Source organism: Capsicum annuum, chromosome 11 (assembly GCF_002878395.1).
Source record: "Capsicum annuum cultivar UCD-10X-F1 chromosome 11, UCD10Xv1.1, whole genome shotgun sequence".
NCBI lineage: Eukaryota > Viridiplantae > Streptophyta > Magnoliopsida > Solanales > Solanaceae > Capsicum > Capsicum annuum.
In genome coordinates this window covers 96,812,691-96,838,494 of record NC_061121.1, presented here as the reverse complement: position 1 = coordinate 96,838,494, position 25,804 = coordinate 96,812,691, and positions in this window count along the sequence as shown.

Sequence of the window (25,804 nt, the reverse complement as noted above, 5' to 3'; positions counted from 1 at the left end):
AACTTTTTTTATTCACTTTCATAAATTGCATACAAAAAAATATAAATTAAACATAATTTACAAAGATTTTTTGATCAAAATATTAACACTTTTCTTAAATGTGTTTTTGAATTAGACGACTCAAACAATATTCATTTTGGCAGCAAGAAATCGCGTAATTGATAAATAATAGATACCTAATAATTATTTTTTGAAAATTTTAATTTTATTTAAAGGTGAACAATTATATAAAAGATAAAAAGAAAGTAAATATTTAGAAACATTCATAACCACACAACTAATTTTCAGATAAAGTAAAAAAAAAAGATATAAAAACTGGTATTTTGTTGTTGCAATTAAAAAGTCTATTTTTTTGGTGCAAATTTGTGTATAAAATAGTAGTTAGTCTTGCCTTTAATACAACTCCTACAAAAGGTATATTTGAAGTTTAAAACTCCCACAAAAGAATAGAATTTTGTAACCACCTTAAAATTGTTTAGTATTAAATATAAATTTTCAATGTTAAGCTTTTAATTAATTTCTTAAAATCATTTCAATATAAAAAAATTTCTGATTAACTCAAATTTAAATATAGATATATTTTAAGATTAAAGTTTTCAAGAACGAAAGAGAATATTTTAAACGTTATTCATTAAATAAAATAAAGAAGTGAAACTTTTTGAGATTATAGGATCTCATTATTTCTATTGAATTTGTATAGCTTTTAATTTAATTCAGAACATAAAAGGATCCTATTACTATTATTATGTTATGACAATGTTCATCTTACATCATAATAGTCTATACTAATTCACATAATATAATATAAAAGCATGCATATGCGCACACACACAAAAAAAGAAGAAGCTAAATCGATCAAGCCAAAGGTCAAAAATTTTACTATCGAAATTAGTATATGACAAATGAAAATATTTTTATAAAACCAACATAGTACAGGTGTCCAGAAGGTAATTTTGCCATATAAATATTACCTTTTTGTCAATATAAATCATATCTTGATTGATCAACTTGTTGTTTTTATTGGATTTTATCACATCCCATATCTAAAACCAACTCTGAAACAAAAAGAGAATATATCATTCTAAAATTTCAACTAAAAACCAAACAAATTAAGCAAACTGCTATGTGAAAAAGATTCACTTCCAATTTATATATAGTACAAATTATAGAGTATGAGAAGGCACAAAATTAACATAATCAATCAAAAGTTAATACACATTAAATCCATTAATTACACATAATGAGGATGAAGCAACATTGACCACAAAACCGTATATAAAAAAATATTTGAAAAGCCACTGTGATTGGCACACTGTGCTACAACGTGGGAATGATAATGAAATGAGGTCATTTGACCTTTATTGCTTTATCTTAAAGACCTTAACTATTTATATGTGAGCTTTAATTGCATTTATTTTTGGAATTTTGTAAAGTCATTAGTTAATAAATTATGTATAAAAGAATGGATAAAAATCTCATAAAAGAAGAAAAAAGATAAAAGGGAATGGAGGCTATAGAGAGGCCCTACATCACTTTGATTTGTTTCTTCTTTATTATTATATTATATATAGATTCTAGGAAACGTTAAAGAAAAAAGAGAAAAAAGTTGGTGCTTTTGATAATAAAGAAGAAATGTGTCTCTAAAAGAATACTAAATGATACTTCTAATAAAGAATAACATGAATATGGTGCACTACCTTTTATAGATTCTCTTTTTCAAATTTTAATAATGAGTGATTTGTAAGTTATTTTTAAGTAACACACAAATGAAAAAAATTAGGAATTTATATAATGGTTCAACCATATGAATTAGGTAAATATGATAGTTGAAGAGACATATAGTTTAAGTGGAGAATTTAAATAGGTTGTGATTTTTTTTACTTATTAGATATAATTATTACACTTAGATATAAGTGAAGGTTTCTTTGTACTATGAAAGGTAGTTTGCGTAGATAAAACCAACAATGATAGTAAATATATAACTCTCTCGTCCACATGCTATAGGTGTATATTGGTGTTATTACACGTGTGTTTATGCATGTACCGTTTTTTAAATTTCTGTACACCTATTCCAAAGTCACTTACTTATGCATTGCCTTTTCCACTTCACAAATCTTTTTTCTCCTTTCATTTTTACCGACACTAGCTAAGCTTATTGCTTTCATAAAAAATATCGTTGCAAAAAATTCTTTCTCCAATTAATCTTCAAAAAATTATACTAAAGTTCGTGTATGTATAGAATTTATCTGGGTTCTGCTTCTATTGTTTCAAAAAAAATTTGATTTATGTTTTTAATTTTTGAAGCACCTGGTAAAGTCTTCTTTCTCTTTCATTTTTTATGTTTTCTATGATTTTTTTTATGTTATATGTATTTGTGTTCTCTATTGTGATTATGTATGTATTAGGATTTTAAGTTGGGTACAATTTTCTCCGATTTTGAGTTCTTTATCGAGATTATATTTGTATCTGTATTTTAATTTGGCTACTATTTAGGGGGTTGCTCTTCTAATTCTTTATAATTTTGACAGAGTTTTTATGATTGCATGTCTTATGGACAAAGAATAAACAGAAAATAATATTTTTTTCCTATTTTCTTTCATAATTTCTTCTTCATAGCAATTGCCAACTGACTAACTTTCGTTTTCACTGATTTTTTGATTTTGCATGTATTGTTATTTTAACAACTTATTTTTGACCTAATTTTATATTGGTGTCAACTGCATCGCTTGTACTTGGAAAAAAATGTCTAATACAATCAAGTGCTAGCTTATTGAGGTTTTTGCGGTTATATGATTTGACTAAAATATAATGGACTCAGTTTTTGATTTTGCATGTATTATTGTTTAAATAATTTCTCTTTTTTGGCCCTAATTTTGATGCCAGAGTATCCTTTATACCTGTTGTATTATTTGGCTAAAATATAATGCATTGGTTCATTGACTATGCATGTATTGTCGGTTAATAATTTTTCTTTTTTTTCTTAATCATTCATTTTAGGTTGTTCTAACAACATTTTGGTGGATCGTCTTTCGTGTTGTTGCTTCGGTTGTTTCTACGTTTGTGTTAAGTTTTTCTCCTTTTTCATAATCAATTTAGGTGTCTTGCTTTTTCATCTTTTGTGTTCATTGATTCTCTAAAATTTTCATATCGTGATGTTATGTTTTCAATTACATAAAGTAAATTTATTCTTTTATTTTTAACCCCATTGTGTAAGTATATCTTTTGTTTGTAGGAATAAGAATAACTAGCAGGGAAAACTAATTAAAAAAAATTGTGAAGTCAGATGTCTGATATAAAAAGAAAGATGACTGACACCTAAATGGAGAGAAATCTCCGATGTCGTACCGCTTATAGAGAAATACCACCTAAAGAAAAGACAACACTTCTAAAACGACGAAGAGTAGAATATGCTGCAATAAAGCAAACTACCTCAGAAAATTCTACTATTAGAGCTTTTAATCAACCATCTTCTTCTTTAGAGCGCTGTAACATGATTCTTAGATAACCTGCTTTGTTCACCAGGGATAAACCTTCTACTTCTTAAAATGGTTGGTTAAAATCAGTTTCACTTCCACTTTTCACAATTATTTAGGTTTAACTCTCACGAATCTAAAATATTGTAGGGTGTAAATCAACATAAATGGGTTATTGGAATATCGACCAGCTACCCTACTCTTCTTTTCTTTTAAAAAATATTTCAAACTATATATTCTGTGCAGCCAAAAGATTTCACTACGAAACTCTAACCTTTTGTTGTAATAGTAGTTTCATAAAATTAATTTTGCACAAGCTATCTGTTGCATTAAAACATCTTTATTATGGCAACTCTGAGTAATCCAAATATTTTCGTACTTAAATTAGAACATACCATAATATGTTCGCCTTTACATCACTTTATAAAGTACAATAAGGAGTTGACAAATAGGACTAAAGGTATCTACACATTTAAGGTTCAAGGACCAATGTACCATTTCTTACCTAACCTCACCGCTGTAGATGACAGAGTGAAAAATTTATAACTTTATTTTTATGACAATGACAATGATAGAGTTAACCGAATGTCATTTTCAAAAAAAATTAGACAAATCTGTTACTGAAAACTTGGTGGATATTCTACGAATTAATCCATACTCTTAGTTTTTTAAATTCTCTAACACATATTCCAGATTTGTCTAATTTCTACATCGCACTTAAATATGAGTCTAGCTTGCTCCAGCTAATAGACAACTTATCCAATGTTTCAGAAGTGGCAGCTATAAGGATTGACGAAGAATTGGACAGTTGTATTTCTACACCACATATTTGTGTTTACACCCATAGCAACAATAACTAATCAGTTTACTATTACTATGATTGTTATGACTCATTACAATATCCTTTGTTATTTTCATATGGTGAAAACGAATGACATTGTGGTATTCAAAAGATTTTGCAACAAAATAATTTTCCTAGAAATTGTTCTTCCTGCAAACATGAGCGACTTCCAAGTGTCACAAACATTTCTTCAATGATGGATTCCTTAGTTTTACAGAAAGAATGACAAAAAAGAACACGGTCTCCTGTCATGAATATTCCTGATGCAAACTTTAAATTAGACACGATGAAGAAAATGAAATCTTACATTCTGGAAGATTATTTCAACATATTTGGTTGATCAATATATAAAACATAAAACATAAAGATTAGACTTCTTTTTATTCAATCAAGATTTATTTAGAACTAAAGTATTAGCGAGACTTATTAATCTTCAAAGACTAGGAGAAATAGAAGTTTTAGATATCGATAGAAAAACATTCTTTCCTGCTAGCTTTACAGGGGGTACTCGAGATATGCGACATTGATACATGAATTTCATTGCATTAGTATAATATTTTAAAAAATCGGATATCTTCCTAACAATGACATGTAATCCTTCATTGCTTGAAATAGAACATTTGTCGCTAACGACTGATGAAATACAAAATCTACCCAATTTAATAAGCCGAGTATTTAAAGCAAAAGTGAAATAGTTGAAGTCAGATTTTGTTTAGAAAAATATTTGAAAAAGTTGTTGCTTACATGTACACTATATAATATTATTATTATGCTTGAGGATGAGTAAAAATTATTAACACCGAAGGCTTATGATAGAATTATTTGTGGTGAACTACCTGATGCCTATACAAATCAATATTTACACTCTTTGATTGTTAAACATATGATGCATGGTGTCCTTGCAGAAGTTTAGATCCTAAAAATTCATGCATGAAAAAAAAACTTGTAAGTTTAAATATTCTAAAAATTATGCAAATGAAACATCTAAAGGTGAAAATTCATACCCAATTTATAAAAGATAAGATACTGAAAAATTCGTAAAAGTTAGAACTCAATATCTTGATTATTCATGGGTCGTACCATACAATCCATATCTATTGAGCAAGTTTAATTGTCACATAAATCTTGAAATTTGTACGAATATTAAAGTATTAAAATATATCTACAGATACATTTTCAAAGGGCATGATAGAATAAGTTTCAATCTTCAAAGTAACGAAACTAATACATAAATAAATAAAATAAAAGAGTATTGTTTAGGCAAATGGGTATCACCACCAAAAGCTATATGGAATTTGTTTGTCCTCTCTATTAGTGAAATGAATCTAAATGTGTACCTGCTCTAGCTACATCTTAAAGACCAAAAAATTATCTCTTTCAAAACGACTGCAAAATTAAGTTCAATTTTGAACAATTCAGAAAATGAGAGAACAATGCTAATAGAATTTTTCACAATGAATCAAACAAATAAATACGCCATGAAACTTAATTTACTATACAAAGAATTTTCACAACACTTTGTTTGGTTAGTCAGTGATAAAATGTGGACATGCAGAAAACAAGGTTATGATATTGGGCATATTATTAGCTGTCATCTAAACGAAGGAGAAAGATACTATATTAAGCTATTACTAATGAATATACAATGTCCCAGATCATATAAATATCTTGGAACTGTAAATGGTAAATGCTGCACCGCATTTTGAGAATCTACAGAACGAAGAGGATTATTAGCTTTCGATAATAACTTAATCAAATGCCTATCAGAAGCTACTAATGTAATTCCCCGAGAGTACGCCCTGGGAGTTATACAGTGCTTACGACCCCGTGGGACCATAAGCTAACCCATGAGCTGGTACCTGCTGTGAGCACTAAGTAAAACTGTTAAACAATATATGCGGAAATTATCTGAAATATCATAAGATTTTAGTATCTGAAAATAATACTGAATCATAGTTTTAAACGTCTGAACACGTACTGGCAATACTGATAATAACAACTGAAAACTGACCAACTATCTGTACTAATATAAAAGCCTCTAAACTGACTGACTGTCGAGTTGATGGGACAAGCCCCCAACTAACTCCAACTGACTAAATAACTGAACTACTGACGTAAGAGAATATAAGATAATTCATCCTTAAAGGATGAGGACTCACCCCTGCTGCTAATGCTGATGTACTGAAATATCTAAGTACGGTTGAGAATTTGAGCATTTGGACGTATGATATAAGACATCATAGTGCAAAAAATGAGTATGCGATTAGTACTTTAAATATACTGCTAAGCTAAATGAGGTCAGACTAATATGCATGGGTTCATGTGCATGTAATGATAACTGGATGAATAACATAAGGTAACTGTATGAGAGTACATGCGAAACTAAAAATACTAAACATGCAAGACCAAGCATATATCATATATCTGAAATAGTCTGAAATTGTAGTACTGAGATCTGTAACTAAATAACTGATAACTAAAAGTTTAGACTAAAACTAAAGTACTATATTTTTAATAGCTGAATAACTGATAACTGTATGTCATGGTCGTGTAGAATTGAACTGAGTTCTGTACTAAATACTGAATACTGGAACTGAGACTGTGAGAGGTATTATCTAACCAATATTTCCCAAAGCTGAGCTGATTGGGGTCCAACCTTGACCCCAGTTGAAAGGGAGCTAGTACTGTGCCACGGGTACTAATTAGAGAAAGAGTTACCCTTATCTGGCAGGTGCCCTAATGAAATATATATTACCTTCATCTAACAGGTAAATACTTCATCAACCCTCAACCGGCAGGTTGATATCTCAACATATGCTGGCTACGTAGTTCTGTAACCTAGGGACTACTACTAAGGGTCACACCCTCTACTAACAGGTGAGCCCCCATCCCTGGATTCGTTTAGTGCTAAATCCTACTCCCAACTGAACTAACTCAAATTACTGAACTGATCTAAGTTTGACTGATTATGCTAGCTGACTAAACTGATAATGCTCATACATATCTGAACTATTCTGTAACTATTGAAATTCTGTAAAAAACTAAGTTTTTGGGTATTCATAACCCCCAGGACTTGATAACAACAATAACAGGGATGCATGAAAGCTTTGAAACCATGGAAGGAAATCATTGTTCACAATTATTCATTTAAGCATTTCATCAAACACATGAGGGTCAAGACTTAAAATGGGGGTTCTTTTAACCATGATAAGATAGCACGATCACATAACCAAATCGTAAACTGAGGGTTTTATTATGAATTTGCCTGAATATGATATGGTAACCACAATATTTAAAATATACTATAGTGTATTCCACGCAAAAACAATTAAAATTAAATTACCAAGGTATAGATAAACATACTTCAACTTTCAAATATGTGAGGGCTATTTCTATCAAAACTCTTGGAAATGTAACACATGATTGGATTTTATATGAGTTTCACGGAGGTAATTCAATGTAAATATATAATTTTATTGTAAACATGTAATAAGTAGTCATTTAGGCATTTCATCAAACACTTGCAATGCATGGTTTAAGCTAAGTATGGGAATAGTGTTAAAACTTGTAGTAGTAGGATGATTTTGATGCTAAATCACCAATTAAGGCTTAAATCAGCTAACAACATAATTCAAACGTGTAGGGTTTAATAACAACAACCATTTCGTGTAAACATGATATAAAATTTGAAATTTCATGAATGTTCATGGACATAATTCATAAAATATGTAAAGATCATACTTTTAAACTTGAAATTGGGTTCTTGGACTCCATGGGTGAAAGGGACCCATGGATGAACATCTAACATACCTTGGTTTTTGAATTCATGAGAATTGTTGGTGAATTATTGAGACTTGGACTTGAATTCAATGAACCTAGGGTTTTGTTCTTGAGAGGTTTTGTGAAGAATGAATTAATGTGTTTTGCCCTTTTCCATGCTTAATTTTCTATTTTTGACTGATTTAACATGAGAAAATGACCCAATTACCTCTCTGGACTCGAGATTAATTGCACAAAACATGCCTAGCGATGCTGCAGATAATGCATCATATCGATGGTGTCGATGCAATTGTCGATGCACCGCATCGATGGTGATGACATGATGGTCAATGCGAAGCATTTTGATCGCGTTGGTTCACTATTTTGGTCATCCAAACATGTATCAAACGATGTCCAAATATTCTGAAACTCACTCGAGATGACCTATAGATAACCCTGATCATGAATCAATTTAGAAATCAACAATCTAAGATCGAAAAGATTAGAAATGAGACCATTGAAATGTCGAGGCCAAAAATGAGACTAAGTCTTAACACTTAGCTAAATTTTCCTAGTCTTGGACCCCTTTAGTATGCAATATAAGACTGAAATGAGTTAAGATTCCTATGGGATCTTACAATATCTCCCCCTTGGTAATATTCATCCTCAAATGAGACTGACTAAACTGAGAGGCACTGAGGAGCTGAGGTTACATACTGAAAATGCATGACTGAAATGGGACTACATGACTGAGTTTGACCCATGGTGACTGGCCGAACTAATTCGTGAATGCATAAATGACATGAGAATGATATGCAGCTAAAACTGAGTATGGAAAAGAGACATTCTAAGGAAAATTGTTACCTTAAGTTGAGAATACTGAAGAATCTGCGATCATTTATTGAACATGCATAAATGGGAACATGCAATCATAACTGAGTCTGAAACATGATACATGAACTGGATATCATGAACTGAACTGATTTCTTGAACACATATAGCGACATGAGAATGGTTATAAGGCTAAGATAGGAATGAGAGAGTCAACTTATGAGTAACCATTACCTCCGACTGGATTTGGTTTCATAAAAAAATGATGAGATATTTAGTACATAAAAAGCTTGGGGGTATTGCATTTCCCCTTTTGGATAGTTCATCCCCCAAATAATACTGACTTGGCTGAAATACTAGGAAAACGAAGATGATGCACAAAATGTTTATGAACTGAACCATGACTGAATATCTGGATTTTGAAACGGATGCCTTATGTATGAACTGAGCTGAATTCGTAGCTTACATGGATGTGAACAGATTACCCCTTGAAATGGCCACATTCAACTGGAGCATTTCTTCAATTTCTAAGAATTTCTAATAATGTCAGAGGGCAGAGAATCTTGGGGATGGTCTGAATAGGACATCTGTATAAGGAATCCCAACATGGCTATAATTTTGGGACATGGAACATAGGCCTATGAAACATAAGCTAGGGTAGAATTACTATATCTTAAATAATGCAACTGCCATTTCGAGCTTAGACATACTCCCCGAATGGTCCCTCAACTATACACTCTTTCTCAATACTGCACTATACTTGAGGCTACTAAAGATGCTCACATGCCCACTGATAACTCTACCTACTGAAGTCTGAGCTGGACTGAATTCTCCCACTATGTACAAGCCCACTCAAATTTATAAAATACGCACATAACACTGTAATAATAGTCTGAGTCATGAATTAAATACACTCTATATTTTTATAACTTTCCTTCTATTAAATAATCTTGATTACTCCTTCAACAACTAAATACAACCTCTTACTAGCCATTCACTAACGTGTAATGCCTTTATCCACTTACACTCCAACATGACATTCAAGCCTATCTTCATAACTACAGCCTCGAGTAAAACAAACATGCAACAATCTTTCCTTAACATGAAACATTTACTCTCTCCCATCTAAGAAATTGCTCATCACTACTCACTGAAAGGCTAAAACATGAGGACCTGAAGCATTAATGAAAACTATACAGAACTTGACACTTAACTGAGGCCTGGGGAATAGAATATTAATATCATAGATTCATCAATTATTAAGAGTGTAGCATGAGTCATGGGAACTAGCCATACTATAAAACATAAATACATGAGTCATGAGCTATATGACCTGAGTTTGGAGTTCATAAATTCATAGAATATGATTCAGACTGCTGGGTAAAATGGAACTCCTTATACTAGGAACGAGAAATGTACATGATTCTATGGAAAGTGTATGAATATGGGCTATGATCATAGACTAACATGTAAGGCATGAGTAGATATCATGATAACTGAAGCACAAAGACTAAAATAAGAATGGGTCAGGCATCTTCCTTCTTAGTGTTGTTCTACAACACACTAGCATCACTTCTAGAATCTGAGAGCCTAACTTGGTTACTTATTCTACCATCTTTCCCTTAGCTTAAAGCTATCATTCTAAATCTGGGAACTACTTAATCAACACCTCTAAACTGAACTGCCACCACTTTACTCTAGAATTTAGGGTATAATAATACACATAATTGGTAAACCCACCCTGAATGACTATGCCCGATAATATAAAACTTGCTGCTAGTACTTTCTTCTGAGATAAAACTCTTAGCCTTCTATAGCCCCAACAATAATCATGTAACAACTTCAAATTGACTAACTTAGAATTTTGACCTCTTCTTTATACTAGCTCAATCTTCAAATATTCAAACTTAGATTCTAACACATAACATAGATATCCCCAAATCTTTAATAACCATACTACCTTTATCATAACCTATAAATATCATATTTCTAAACTTATATTTCTCCCTAAACTATGAGAACTACTATTACACCTGAACATCTGATCTTAACATCTTATAGTCCATAACGGAGCTAGGAACATCAATTACTATATCAATAGCCCTATTCAACCTTAAAACTCAAGGATACTACATAACCACACCTACACCATCATACTTAGCTTAAATTTTTGCATATACTATTTTCAAACCTACTGATTCACCTTTCATACAACTAGCTCTACGGATACATAGTTGACCAAATTCAGATAATATTATCCCCACTTTACTGCCGCTAAACTTTTGGATTCATGCTTCTAACTCTAGGCCATCTACTTTCATAGGATTTTGGGAAGGGTTCTGAAAATATATCTAACCCTTTAGCACTGAGGTACTACCCCTCCATTCAATGACCAATTCATTCAAAAATTAAAACTAAATGACTCTATTTCTTAAATCAACTGAAGAGATTTTTTGGAATACAATAATCAGGCAATTTCTGTATACCCGTCTGGTTGGAATAGGTTTACCTACTGAAGTAGACACTGAGAAGGTATCTATTAGAGTATCGAGACTGACACTAAAATTAACAACTATATACTGAGTTACAAAAGAAAGCAAGTCTCCGGGGTCTAATAAAGCATAAACATGAAGAAAATGAAATGCCTGTAATGTACTTCTAACTACATTAGGAGAACTTTCTTGATCATGTTGGGGATGGAGTGTATAAAGTCTATTCTGACATTGACTGGTGGCACTGGAAGTGGTGTCCTGCTAAGTCGGGCGACCGGATGGGATTGAAGGATGGTTGGACTGTCCCTGTTGGTGCAAATCCTTTCCTATTTGAGCCATTACTCTACACACCCTCATCTTGTGGCATGGATGACCATATCTAAAACATATATCACTATAAGCTGTACACACACCTTTATGATTCCTACTACATTCATTGTAAAATAAATGGGTATGACCATTGTTTCCACTACCCTGTGACTTAGAGCCTGGTGCTCTATCTCGACTGTCATTCTCAAACTTAGGCACTGGTGCACTGGTTGAAGGCAGAGCTGGGGATGAGAATTTTTGATAGAATTAGGAGCGGTTACTACCCCTTAACCTTGGCTTAAAACTACCTATTCTGGCCCTCTTATTCTTTATCTCTTTCTTCCTACGTTCTCCCTCCTCACTTTGTTAAGCATAAATCAAAAGCCTAGATAGGACAAAAACCTAGAGATTGATTTGAGCAACTACTGAATAAGCTAAGGTAGTAAAATCAGCTTTGATTTTGGCGTGAGAGACAGCTGGTCCAGGTCATCTTCCTAAACAAGCGGAGGTGTGGGCTGATTTTTATTTCTTCTTCTGTTAGCTTTCTAGGAGGCATGTTCTGTAAATGAAAGGAAACGTTAGATTAAAAAGAGATTTTACCTTGAGCTCATGCTAACTCGCACGATATAAGTACTGAAAGAAGAGGATTTTTCCTAAAAATGCCTCGTAGCCTCTTGTCCATAAGTGTGGCGTGCTATACACCTATGCACAAGACTCTACTTGACGTAACTTTCAGACTTCCTAGGATACTTTAAAACCTTAAGCTTTGATACCCAGTTTATAATGCCCTCAGAGTACACCCTGGATGTCACACAGTGGTTACGGCCTTGTAGGACTACAAGTTAACCCATGAGCTGGTATCTGCTGTAAGCACTGAGTAAAACTGTTAAATAATATATGCAAAAATTATCTGAAAATGCCATAAGGTTTTAGTATCTGAAAATAATACTGAATTATGGTTTTAAACATCTGAAAATGTACTGGCAATACTAATACAAAAACTGATAATAACAATTGAAAACTGACCAACTATCTGTACTAATTTGAAAGCATCTAAACTGACTAACTATGGAGTTGATGGGACAAGCCCCGAACTAACTCTAACTAACTAAATAACTGAACTACTGACATAACTGAATATAAGATAACTTGTCCTCAAAGGATGAAGACTCACCCCTACTGGTGCTACTGATGCACTGAAATTTCTAAGTATAGTTGGGAGTCTGAGCATCTGGACCTATGATATAAGACATTATAGAGAAAGAAATAAGTATGCAATTAGTACTTTGAATGTACTAGTATGCTAAATGAGGTCAGGCTAATATGCATGGGTTCATGTGTATGTAATAATAGTTGGCTGAATAATATAAGGTAACTATATGAGAGTACATGCAAAACTAAAAATACTGAACATGCAAGACTAAGCGTATATTGTATATTTGAAATAGTTTGAAACTGTAGTATTGAGAACTGTAACTGAATAACTGATAACTAAAACTTTAGACTAAAATTGAAGTACCAAATTTTTGATAACTGTAATTCATGGTCGTGTAGAACTGAACTGAGTTCTGTAATGAATACTAAATACTGGAATTGAGACTGTAGGAGGTATCATCTAACTGAATGCCCCAAAACTGAGCTGATTGGGGTCCAACCTATGACCCTAGTTGGAAAGGTGCTAGTACCAATCCACGGGTACTAATAAGAGAAAGAGTCACTCTCATCTAGCAGGTGCCCTAATGAGATATGTATTACCCTCATCTGGCAAGTAAATACTTTATCAACCCTTAACTGATAGGTTGATATATCATACTATGCTGGTTACATAGTTTTGGAACCTAGGGACTGCTACTAAGGGTCACAGGTGAGCTCCCATCCCTGAATTTTCTCGATGTTAAATCCTACTCCTAACTGAACTAACTTGAATTACTGAACTGATCTAAGTTTGACTAATTATGATAGCTGACTGAACTAATAATGCTCATACATATCTGACTATTCTGTAACTACTAAAATTCTATAAATAACTAAGTTTTTAGGTATTCATAACCCTTAGGACTCGATAACAACAATAACAGGGAAACATGAAATCTTTAAAACCATGGAAGGAAATCATTCTTCACAATTATTCACTTAATCATTTCATCAAACACATGACGGTCAAGACTTAAACATGGGGGTGCTTTTAAACATGATAAGATAGCACGATCACATGACCAAATCATAAACTGAGGGTTTTATTCTGAATTTGCATGTACATGATATGGTAACCACAATATTTAAAACATACTATAATGTATTCCATGTAAAAACAATTGAAATCATAACTTGAAATAAAATTACCAAGGTATAGATAAGCATGCTTCAACTTTCAAACATGTAAGGGCACTTTCTATCAAAACTCTTGGAAATGTAATACATGATCAAATATCATAAGAGTTTCATGGAGGTAATTCATTGTAAATATGTAACTTCATTGTAAACATGCAATAAGTAGTCATTTAGGCATTTCATCAAACACTTGCAATGCATGGTTTAAGCTAATCATGGAAACAGTATTAAAACTAGTAGTAGTAGCATGATTTTGATGCTAAATCACCAATTAAGGCTTAAATCAGTGAACAACACAATTCAAACGTGTAGGGTTTAATAAGAACAACCATTTCTTGTAACCATGATATAAAATTTGAAATTTCATGAATGTTCATGGACATAATTTATAAAATATGTAAAGATCATACTTTTAAACTTGAAATTGGGTTCTTGGACTCCATGGGTGAAAGGGACCCATGGATGAATATCTAACATACCTTGGTTTTTGAATTCATGAGAATTGTTGGTGAATTATTGAGACTTGGACTTGAATTTAATGAACCTAGGGTTTTGTTCTTGAGAGGTTTTGTGAAGAATGAATTTATGTGTTTTGCCCTTTTCCATGCTTAATTTTCTATTTTTATTGATTTAACATGAGAAAATGACCCAATTACCCCTCTGGTCTTGAGATTAATTGCACAAAACCTGCCTAGAGATGCTGCAGATGATGCATCACGTTGATGGTGTCAACACAATTGCCGATATGCCACATCGATGGTGATGATGCAATGAACAATACAACCCATACTGATCATGTTGGCTCACTATTTTGGTCATCCAAACATGTCTCAAATGATGTCCGAAAATTCTAAAACTCATCCAATATGGTATAGATAACCCTAATCATGAATCAATTTAAAAATGACAATCTAAGTCCTGGTAGATCGGAAATAAGCCCATTAAAATATCGAGGCCAAAAATGAGACTAAGTCTTAACACTTAGCTTAATTTTCCTAGTCTTGGACCCCTTTAGTATGCAATATAAGACTAAAATGAGTTAAGATTCCTACGAGGTCTTACAACTAGTTACTAAATTTTATGTTGTTTATGCTATTTAGTTGCCACACTATTAGTATATTGTAATTCTGCTAACCCAAAAGCTATATGGGAAAGATTTGAAATCCCCATGTTTGAGGATTTTATGACTATAATAAATATACAGCTAACTGATATTTGTTATCTGGATATAAACTACATAAATAATATATTACATTCAATGGGATGAAACATAAATGAGTTCAAACTCATACCATAAAAGCTTACACCTTCTACATTTTCTTGAAGAATAATGCTATAGTCTAGACATATCTATTTAAAAGGAAACATAGCTGTAGTGGAAGAAGATTTACTACTATAAGAAACTAAATCGAGAGCAATATACTGCTTAAGATGTCATTCTTAATAAAATATTCTCAAATGAATCGGGAGCCTTTTATATCGATGGATCAGAGGAACTGAAAAACAATTTTACACCGTACTTTACTAACTACTATACGATCCAAGGGAGTTATTGCTTTAGCTACAACAACTTTTAGTGTTGCAGCTTCTGTACTTCTAGGAGGACGAATTGCTCACTCATGCTTCAAACTTTCTATTAACATAGGTAAAAACTACAACTATAATGTAAGTAAGCAAAGCTCACTAGCAACTTTAATTTAAGATGCCAATTTAATAGTATTGGATGAGGTGTCGATGGCAAAGAAAAAACTTGTTGATACTTTTGATTTACTATTAAGAGATCTTATGGGTGCAAATATACCTTTTGGTGGAAAAATCATTATTATTGGAGGCGATTTTAGACAAACTTTATCAGTTGTCAATAGTGAAAGAAATTCCACTCGTGAATGTTTATTAAATTTAGATTTATGAAATCATCTTGAAAAGTTCCGCTTAACAGAAAATGTGTGCACACGAGAAGATCCTATATTCTGCGAATATTTACTTAAAATTGGAGATGGAAAAGAAGAGATTAATGACACAACAAAATTGAGATTCCAGAATCACTTCTCGTTCCTTTTACAAATGAGAAGACATCATTAAACAATCCATTCAAAACTATTTGTCCAGATTTAGACATGGTCATGACTGATACATCTGCCGTAACATCAAGTGTTATTTTAACAATCAAAAATGATTTTGTAAATGAAATTAACCAAATGTTCATAGATCAATTCTCTGCAACTGCGACATTCATTTGTATTGATGAAAATATAAAATCAAAATACCAAATCCAATTTAAAGATTTCTTGCATATTTTGAATCCTGCAGGTCTGCCTCCTTATAAATTAGTTTTAAAGCAAAATTTTCCAGTTATACTACTACGCAATTTAAATCCTTCTGAATGTTTATGTAATGATACACGCTTAATTTTTATCAACTTCAAAACTCATATTATTTGTGCTAAAATTACGAACGAGGATTTCAAAGACAATCATATTTTTCATTCTCCGCATACAATTATTATCGTCACAAAATAAAAAATTATCAATTCAATTCAAGAGAACACAATTTCGATTTGATTATGTGTAGCTATGACTATATACAAAGCTCAAGGTCTAACATTAGATTTTCTTAGAATTTATTTACGTGAACCTGTATTTTTACATGGCCAACTTTATGTTGCTCTATCAAGAACGAAAAGCTCAAATTGTGTAAAAATGATAAACGGCTAGCAACAATAGATGATCCTGATGATCATTCGACTTACAATTTAGTATATACTTAAATTATTAACAAAGCATTTTTTGTAAAAAATATTTCTGAATGATTCATATTCTTAAAGAATTACAATTAAACTACAAGTTAACTTCATGATTTTATTGAATTTTATCTCCTAATCCATTGACCTTCCTTTGTCTAAACCTATACTTATATTTAGATTTTGTAGGAGGTTTAGGAGGGATCTATCTTGGTGCCGCTTTAATCTCAGTCTCCAAATACTCTTGAGGTAATATAACAGTTCAGATATCTCATATTCTTTATTAGTAGGCAACATTAAGTTACATTCTTTAAATGTGCTTATCTATTTAAATATAAGAATTAAGTCGGTCTATTTTTATACACAATGTTCTAAAGGATCTATGGTCGTAGCATAAAATGATCTTCTTTAGGAAGTAGTTTTAATAATATAGTTTTGCAGTTAATCCTCCCTTGTGAGCTAGCTTTTGGGATTGAGTTATTCTCAAGTGTTATACCTATATAGTTTTCACCTTAATGTTGTGCAACTTGAGCATGAAAAAGGTTCAAGTTTGTTACTCTGCCTCATCCTTCCTTTACTATTTGTATTATTCCTGTTTGGGCTTAAAGAATTGAATTTTTAATAACAGTAATCTTGGTTTTATGTCCTTCCTGTGTATACTTTTTTTATTGTTCCAGTTTGAGCCTTGTAGAATTGTGATGCAAATAACAGCAATCTTGGTAAAGTAATCTTAGTTTTATGTCCTTTTTATGTATTGTTTTTGTTATTTTTGCAAACTGACAGTACTCAGTCTAAATATTTGATATTGGAAGGTTATTTGGTCCAAATCTTAGGTGTTTGCAGGTTATTATTCAAGTGTTAATGTTTGTGTTTTATTACATTCCATTATGTGAGCTTAAGTTTAAGGGTATGAGCATGAAAAAGGTGTAGTATCATAATGATAATAATTAATTAATGAACTATATGACATGAAATTTAAAGGTAATACTAGGCTACCTAATGGAATGTTTAACTGAGAACTTAAGTGCAATGCCAAAGGGCAGTTGGATGCTCTGTAGAAGGGAGCAAAGTTACAGTATTTGTTATAAATTGATTGCTTTTGTAGAGCATTGATATATTTTCTACAGTATTTGATGGCACATAAAAATCTAGGCAATTGCTACATTTTTGTGGAGTAGTTTGTGAAATTCAAGCATTACAGCTTGATAATTCATAAACAAGGAAGAAGAGATGAGAGAGGAAAATTGTAAACTTTATTCATCACCAAATCACGTGTCACAATCTAATATTGTGCCTTATATATAGGCTATGAAAGAGATACAAAAATATCTAATAAATACCTCTTGCTAGAATATTCTATTTGACACTTCATTGCACCTAACTAATCATTTTCTCTAACAACCTCTAACAACCTTCAACACCCTATATAGCTGACTCAGCAATATACTAACTAACTAAATAAATATCTACTCCTATCAGTGCTACACATTAGTGAAACAAGTAGTCACACATGTGTTATTAAATCACGCCCCCTCAAGCTGCAGGGTGCAAGATATTTAGCACACCAAGCTTGCCTAATAAATGAGCATGTTGAGCGTGGCTTAGCCCCTTAGTGAGAAGATCAGCCACTTGGTCCTGAGAGTGAACATGTATAGCTTGTATCAGTCTACTTTTGATCTTGTCCCTAATGAAATGGCAGTCAATCTCTATGTGTTTTGTTCTCTCATGAAACACAGGATTATTGGACAACTGAATTGCTGAATTACTGTCACGAAAGACTGATATGGGTGGTAAGGTAATGGGAACCTTGAGTTCATGAAAAAAGCCAACCAACCAAGTTATATCTGCAACTGCTGAAGCCATACTTCTGTACTCAGCTTCAGTAGAACTCCTGGAAATAGTGTGCTGTTTCTTGGACTTCCAAAAAATCAAAGATTCAACAAAATGAACTGCATAACCAGTAACTGATCTCCTGGTGTTGGGACAAGTAGCCCAATCTGAGTCACACTAGCAAGTTAGAGTGGTAGAATGTTTATCCTGTAACTAGATTCCTTGACCAACAAATCCTTTGAGATACCTGACTACCCTGATAGCAGCCTCCTAATGTGATCTCTTAGGATGTTGCATAAACTGACTGAGAGTATGGACTGCAAAACTGATATCTGGTTTAGGAATAGTGGCATACATGAGTTTGCCTATTAGTATTTGATAAGAAACATCAGACAATAGATTATCTCCTTGTGCACCTGTGGTTTGATCATACTCAAGTGAAGTCATCCTTACATTAGATTCTACGGTAGTGATTGCAGGTTTTGAACCACTAAGACCAGTATCTAAAATTAATTCTAGGATATTTTCTTTGAGTTAATATCACCGCTGAAGTTGATCTAAGAACCTTAATACCCAAGAAGTATTTGAGATTCCCCAAGTCTTTTATCTTGAACTGCTGGTGCAACTTGGCTTTTGTTGCATCAATCAAATTACCATTGCTTTCAGTAAGGAGCAGGTCATCAACATATACAAGAACTATCACTGTGTCATCACCTTGATGCAGAAAGAAGAGAGAATAGTCATGAGCACTTTGAGTGAATCCAGCTTCAAGCAAAGCATGAGTCAGTTTCAGGTTCCATTGTCTGGAGGCCTGTTTGAGGCCATACAAGGATTTGAGCAACTTGCAAACCTTGTGCTCTCCTTGGCTTTTAAAACCTTCTGGTAGCTCCATATACACTTCCTATTTAAGATCTCCTTGTAAAAATGCATTATAGACATCCATTTGATAGAGAGGCCATCCTCTAGATACTGCTATAGCACTCACACTCCTGACAGTAACCATTTTTACCACTGGTGAATATGTCTCATGATAATCAAGCCCTTTTTGTTGGCTATATCCCTTGGCCACTAATCTTGCTTTAAACCTTTCCACTTCACCATTATCAAGATATTTAATCTTGTATATCCATTTGGAACCAACAGTGTTCTTTCCTTTGGGTAGGTCAACAGTGGTCTATGTGTTGTTTGCCTCTAATGCTTGAATTTCTAAATTCATAGCTTTCACCCATCTTTCATCTTTTACAACTTGTTTGAAGTGTTGAGGCTCAGTCAGAGTAGAGAACTTTGACAAGTAACACTGACATGCTAGTTTTAGTTTACTGTAAGATAGACTGTTGGCTAACGGGTACTTGCATCTCTGGGATTTTAAAGTGTCAACATAATCATGCATCCACACAGGAGGTTTACTTGTTATCATTGGTCTACTTGAAGAGGGTTGAAGCAGGGAATGATCATCTTGACATATTTCTTCATGAGTGATGCCAGGTACTGTATTATCAGAGGAATCTTGGCAATCAGCATGAGTATTTGCATCATCAATATGAATATCCTCTAAAGGAACATCAGCACCAACTTCATCATATGTGGAGACCAGGAAGTCATTGATGTCTTCATTATTTTTGGAAGTATCTGCATGCTGGGATCCTGCTTGTGATGGATCAAAAGGGAAAGAATCTTCATAAAACAAACATCCCTATTCACTAATAATCCTTCTGAGTTGATGTCCAGTAACAAGTAACCCTTTTGATATTTTAAATATCCTACTAGTACAATAGGTTTAGATCTTTCAGATAGCTTGTCACCCCTAGGAACAATAGTCATATAACACAGACATCCAAACACCCTCAAATGAGACAGCTTGGGGTCTTTAGAGAATAACAACTGATATGGGCTCTTACCACTCAGGACTGAGGTTGGTAACCTATTCATGATATATACTGTAGCTTTTACACATAATCCCTAGTACTTGATGGGCAAATAGGATTGAAATTTAAGAGCTCTAGCAATATTCAATATATGCCTGTGCTTCCTTTCCACCACTTCATTTTGCTGTGGAGTGTAAAGACAGCTGATCTGATGTAAGATTCCCAGAGACTGGAACAATGTGTGACATTGAATATTGATAAACTTAGTCCCATTATCAGATCTAATGGCTTTTATCTCCACTTTAAACTGTATTTTAATCATGGATATGAATGTCTTAATAGCTACTATGGTCTCAGACTTTAGCTGCAACAGATGAATCCAAGTATATCTACTATAGTCATCCACCATAGTCAAGAAATAGCACTTATTATCAAATATAGGTGTTTTATAAGGACCCCATAAATCTCCGTGTACAAGTTTAAAACATACAGAACATCTAGTAGTACTTGTGGGAAATGACATTCTTGTTTGTTTAGCTAGTGGGCATACAGTACATTTATTTAATATTTTTACATCACTATGATTCATCAAAATATCTAAGTCTCTTAAAAACTGAGGAACTGGGTGCCCAAGTCTTTGGTGCCATAGTCTGCAATTAGGAACAACAACCTCTGCAGTGAACCTGCTGTGTTTTGGTCCTTCCTGAATAACATTATCTTTCCATTCTCCTTTAAGAACATACAGTCCACCCTCTTGTCTACCAATCCCCTTCACCATTGAAGAGGTCCTGAAATATGCAGAAATCAGGATAAAAGGACACAAAGCATGATAGTTCCTTGTCTACCAATCCCCTTCACCTTGCCATTGAAGAGGTCCTGAAATATGCAGAAATCAGGATAAAAGGACACAAAGCATGATAGTTACTTAGTTATCTTAGCAACAGACAACAGATTTGGTCTAAATCTGGAACAAAGAGAACATCTTTGATCACATCATCTGTAAAAATGTAAGCTTCTTCAGTGTGAGAAATTATGACTTCATCTCCTGTTGGAAGGTAAAATTTGTCAAATACCTTGGAACCAAGCTGCTGCTATCTTTAAACAAGTGTCTATTGGAAGACACATGATGTGTAGCTCCTGAATGTACAATCCAACTGTCAGAACAAGTCTTGGATAAGAAGCAAGTAACAATACTTGTCATGTTGACTTTTTTTATATCCTTGGTATCCTTATTCAACATGTTAATAATTTGATTGTACTCTTCATCAGTGAATGTATGTGGTTTTGCTAGTGGTTTAGAATTGGCATCAAGATTGGAAATGGCAGTATCAATTGGTCCTGCTACCATGATTGCAGTTTGGGAAAACTTGCTACCAGTGTTAGTATAGTTGTTAACCCTATTATGTAGTGAGAAATTATTACCACCAGCATTATATGACCTGAAATTTGGAGGAGCATAACCTTGTCTCTTCTTGTTCTTCCAATCATTTGGATATGCTATCAGTTTGTAGCAGTTTTCTTTAGTATGACCTGAAATTTGACATTAGTCACACCTTATACTTTTGTAATTTGTGTTTCCCTGTCCATAACCATAATTACGATTCACTTGCATAGCAAGAGGTTCTGATCTTTTGTGTACAACAAGTGTACATGCTGAGTGTTGTATTTCATCCTCTATGAGTATGGTATAAGCTTGATTGAGAGTTGGAGTTACTCCCTTAAGTAAGATCTGTCTCCTAGATTGATCGTACAACTCATTCAAACCACTCAAAAATTGTAGAAGTCTCAGTTGACACATATGATCTAAGTACTCTTTAGATTTAGGGAAATCGCAGCTAGGATTTGGAACCAGAACATCATACTCACTCCACAAGGTCTTCAACTTAGTAAAATAAGCTGAGATTGAATCAGTACCTTGAGAATGCATATTGATTTCATGATGCAATTGATATATACGCATACGATTCACTTTATCAAATCTTTCCTTCAAATCATTCCAGACTATGCAAGCATTTGTAGCATACACGATCCCAACTAGTAAGCTTTCACTCACAGTATTCATGATCCATGAGAGGACAATCGCATTACACGTTTCCCACGGATTATGAAATTCTTCTCCGTATGACTCCTTGTTGCAGGATTCAGTGACAAAACCATACTTTCTCTTCCCTAAGAGAGCAATTCGCATGGATCGAATCCAAAGACTATAGTTTTTTGAACCAGTTAATTTGATTGGAATGAGTACAGAGCTTGAACTATCTGAAGCACCAATGAAGAGTGGATCACTTTGATCAATTTTGGGTGTCATGAATGAAGAAATTCAGCTACTAAATCAACCAAACTTGCAGAAAAATCAAAATACTCTTCTGTATTAGTAACCTGGCTTTGATACCATGTGAAATTCAAGCATTACAGCTTGATAATTCATGAACAAGGAAGAAGAGATGAGAGAGGAAAATTGTAAACTTTATTCATCACCAAATCACGTGTTTCAATCTGATATTGTGCCTTATATATAGGCTATGAAAGAGATACAAAAATATCTAATAACTACCTCCTTCTAGAATATTCTATTTAACACCTCATTGCACCTAACTAATCATTTTATCTAACAACCTCTAACAATCTTCAACACCCTATATAGCTGACTCAGAAATATACTAACTAACTAAATATCTACTCCTATCAGTGCAACACATTAGTGAAACAGGTAGTCACACATGTGTCATTAAATCATAGTTAGAGGCCAAGATGTAGAATTGTAGTTTGAAAGGGGAAACAAAAGTAGAATCTATTTTTATTTATTAATCATATGTTAGAGAAAGTGAAGTAGATAATGAGATTTAGAATTAAATTCAAGTATAAATGGGATATTTACCGTCCTGTTTCTTTTAGCTTAACTTTGCCCTTGTTATCGATTTGTTCCTGTTACTATTACTCTTAGCTACTGGCTCTAAAACACAAATGGGAGGAACTCCTTTTTATATCCAAAAAGAAAGCACAAATAACTTGTTTGGTGTCATCTCTATTCAAGTCTTGTTTTGTGGGTCATCTCAGATATATTACATCTTTTATTCCCTTGACATGTTGTGAAGTTTTGGGGAGTATGTCTTACTGTAACATTTCTTTAATCATTAGAAGACAAATTTGTACTTTGACAAAATTGACAACTATTTTTTCCTTTCCATCCGTTGATTACTTTATATTTGTCTATTAGAAATATGGTATACCTTATCCTGGTACTTTATTTTGTCAAATAATTTCAGTGATTGGACTGGGTGGATGTTGTTATAACACCTTTAGGTGTTGTTTACCTATTTTGTACCTCATTTCCCTGGTTGCAAAAGTTTTAACTAACTTATTTTGCCAAATTGGAGTTTGTTATTTAAGTTGAAATTCTTGGTAAACTTCTTATGTGAATATGCGACGGAAGGAAGTTGAGAGGACCGTTGATCTCACAAGATTAGATGGTTTCTCAAGTTTTTAACTACTATGTTTTGCATGCTAATCTGACCCCCTTTTTTTTAGTTTAAGCTACCTTTTTATTTTCTAGACTAAGCTACAGTTTCGGTAGTTTTTTACCTGTTGTTTCTGCAATTCCTTAGCTCCATCTTTTTGTCATAATTTAAGAGGCAATTTTTGCGGATAACCACTGAGGATCTATTGTACGCAGTCTTGCTATAAGTATAATCAAAACATTGATGTTACTTAGCTAGTGTAAGAAAAAGTGTTTGTTGTTAAGGTAGATGCTTACTTCAGTAGATCCTCATCTATAGAAGTGGATAAAAGAATTGAACAGTTACACATGTTTGATTTTAATGCGCTAACATCTTGTGACATGCTAAAATTTACAATTTACTGTTGCTGGATACAATTCATATCTCATGTATGGTAGTGTTTTTTTCCCATCACCCAACATCTGTGTGACCTTGCTTGACTTCTTAGCACATGATTAGGAAAGACTTTACAAATCATATTGCTTTTCATTTAATTTCTAATCGGGTTTGTCTATTTCTAGCTCCTCCATATTATGAGAAATGATATCATGTACACCTTGTTAGGTGACTGTTTTTGCATCAGCAACATTTGAGATTATTCAATTTGAACTACAGTAGGTACAAGAACCACTACCTTACTACTATTTTCATGAGAAAATTTCAGCTTATCTGTTATTTGGGATTCATCAGTCAATATTGAAGTTGTTCTGTCACCTTCATCAGAAACATTAGCTTTGCATAGGTCCTTCTTCATTTTGTCCTCTTGTACAAATTCTTCAACTGATTTGTTGCTATCACTAGTTTCAGAAACCATCTCAGTACATAATGTACAGTGAGGCTCAATACTCAGATTCTTGTCATAGTCTTATCATCCCACACCACTAATTAACTTTTTCCATGTTATATTTTCTTAATGTGCACACTTAAATATATGTGGTAACATATACTTACTTATTAATTCTCTATATTGTGTATATTGTTGCTATCATCAGATTTACTATCCCTTTAAATATGTGTGGTTTCTCTGTTTTTCCATCTCTTGTTTGTGATTTCTATTATTCTATGTTGTTTCATTAACAACAATTATCTTATCTCTGTTGTTGCTACTGCCTCATTTGATTGTTCTTTGAGACAAAGGTCTATCAGAAACTCTACCCTCTCCATACATATCATGAATCGACCCACTGAGGACCAAAGACCACCCCATAGCCTGTTCAACCAAGCAAAATCCAAATAATAGCAAAGCGGAAGACAACCAGAGAATAAAGATAAAACAGTTAATATAGCTCAAGGATAAGCTCTAAGAGTCAACAACACCATCCAATTCTAAAATATGAAAAGAAACCGCTGGAATGAACAAACTATCCTACATAAAGAAGCTCACCACTTCACTGTGAAACAACCGATGAACCGGATCACCTAACGTTGTATGTGGGTAAAAGAAGTATCTTCAGACCCTACATTATTAAGCAATGTAGCTTCCTAGGACGGTTAGTGAGGTGAGCACTAGCATGTAACTCAGGATAGGGATAAAATAATGTCATTTCAAAATCAAGTCCAAACTCAATGTACATGTTCGCATACATGGATACATACATATATACAAGATGCTGGGATAGGGAACAAAGTGGAGCATGATATTTAAAACCATTAGCCTAGAATGTGTAGTTCTAACCGTTCTAAAAACACCCACAGGCTATATGGGTCCGGCTCCCCCCACCGAAAGGGCCCCAGTAGTGTTAGCCGCACGAATTGGAGAAATCCAAGAAAGGTCCAGGGAATCCATGAGCCCATCCTATATATATATATATATATATATATATATATATAGGATGG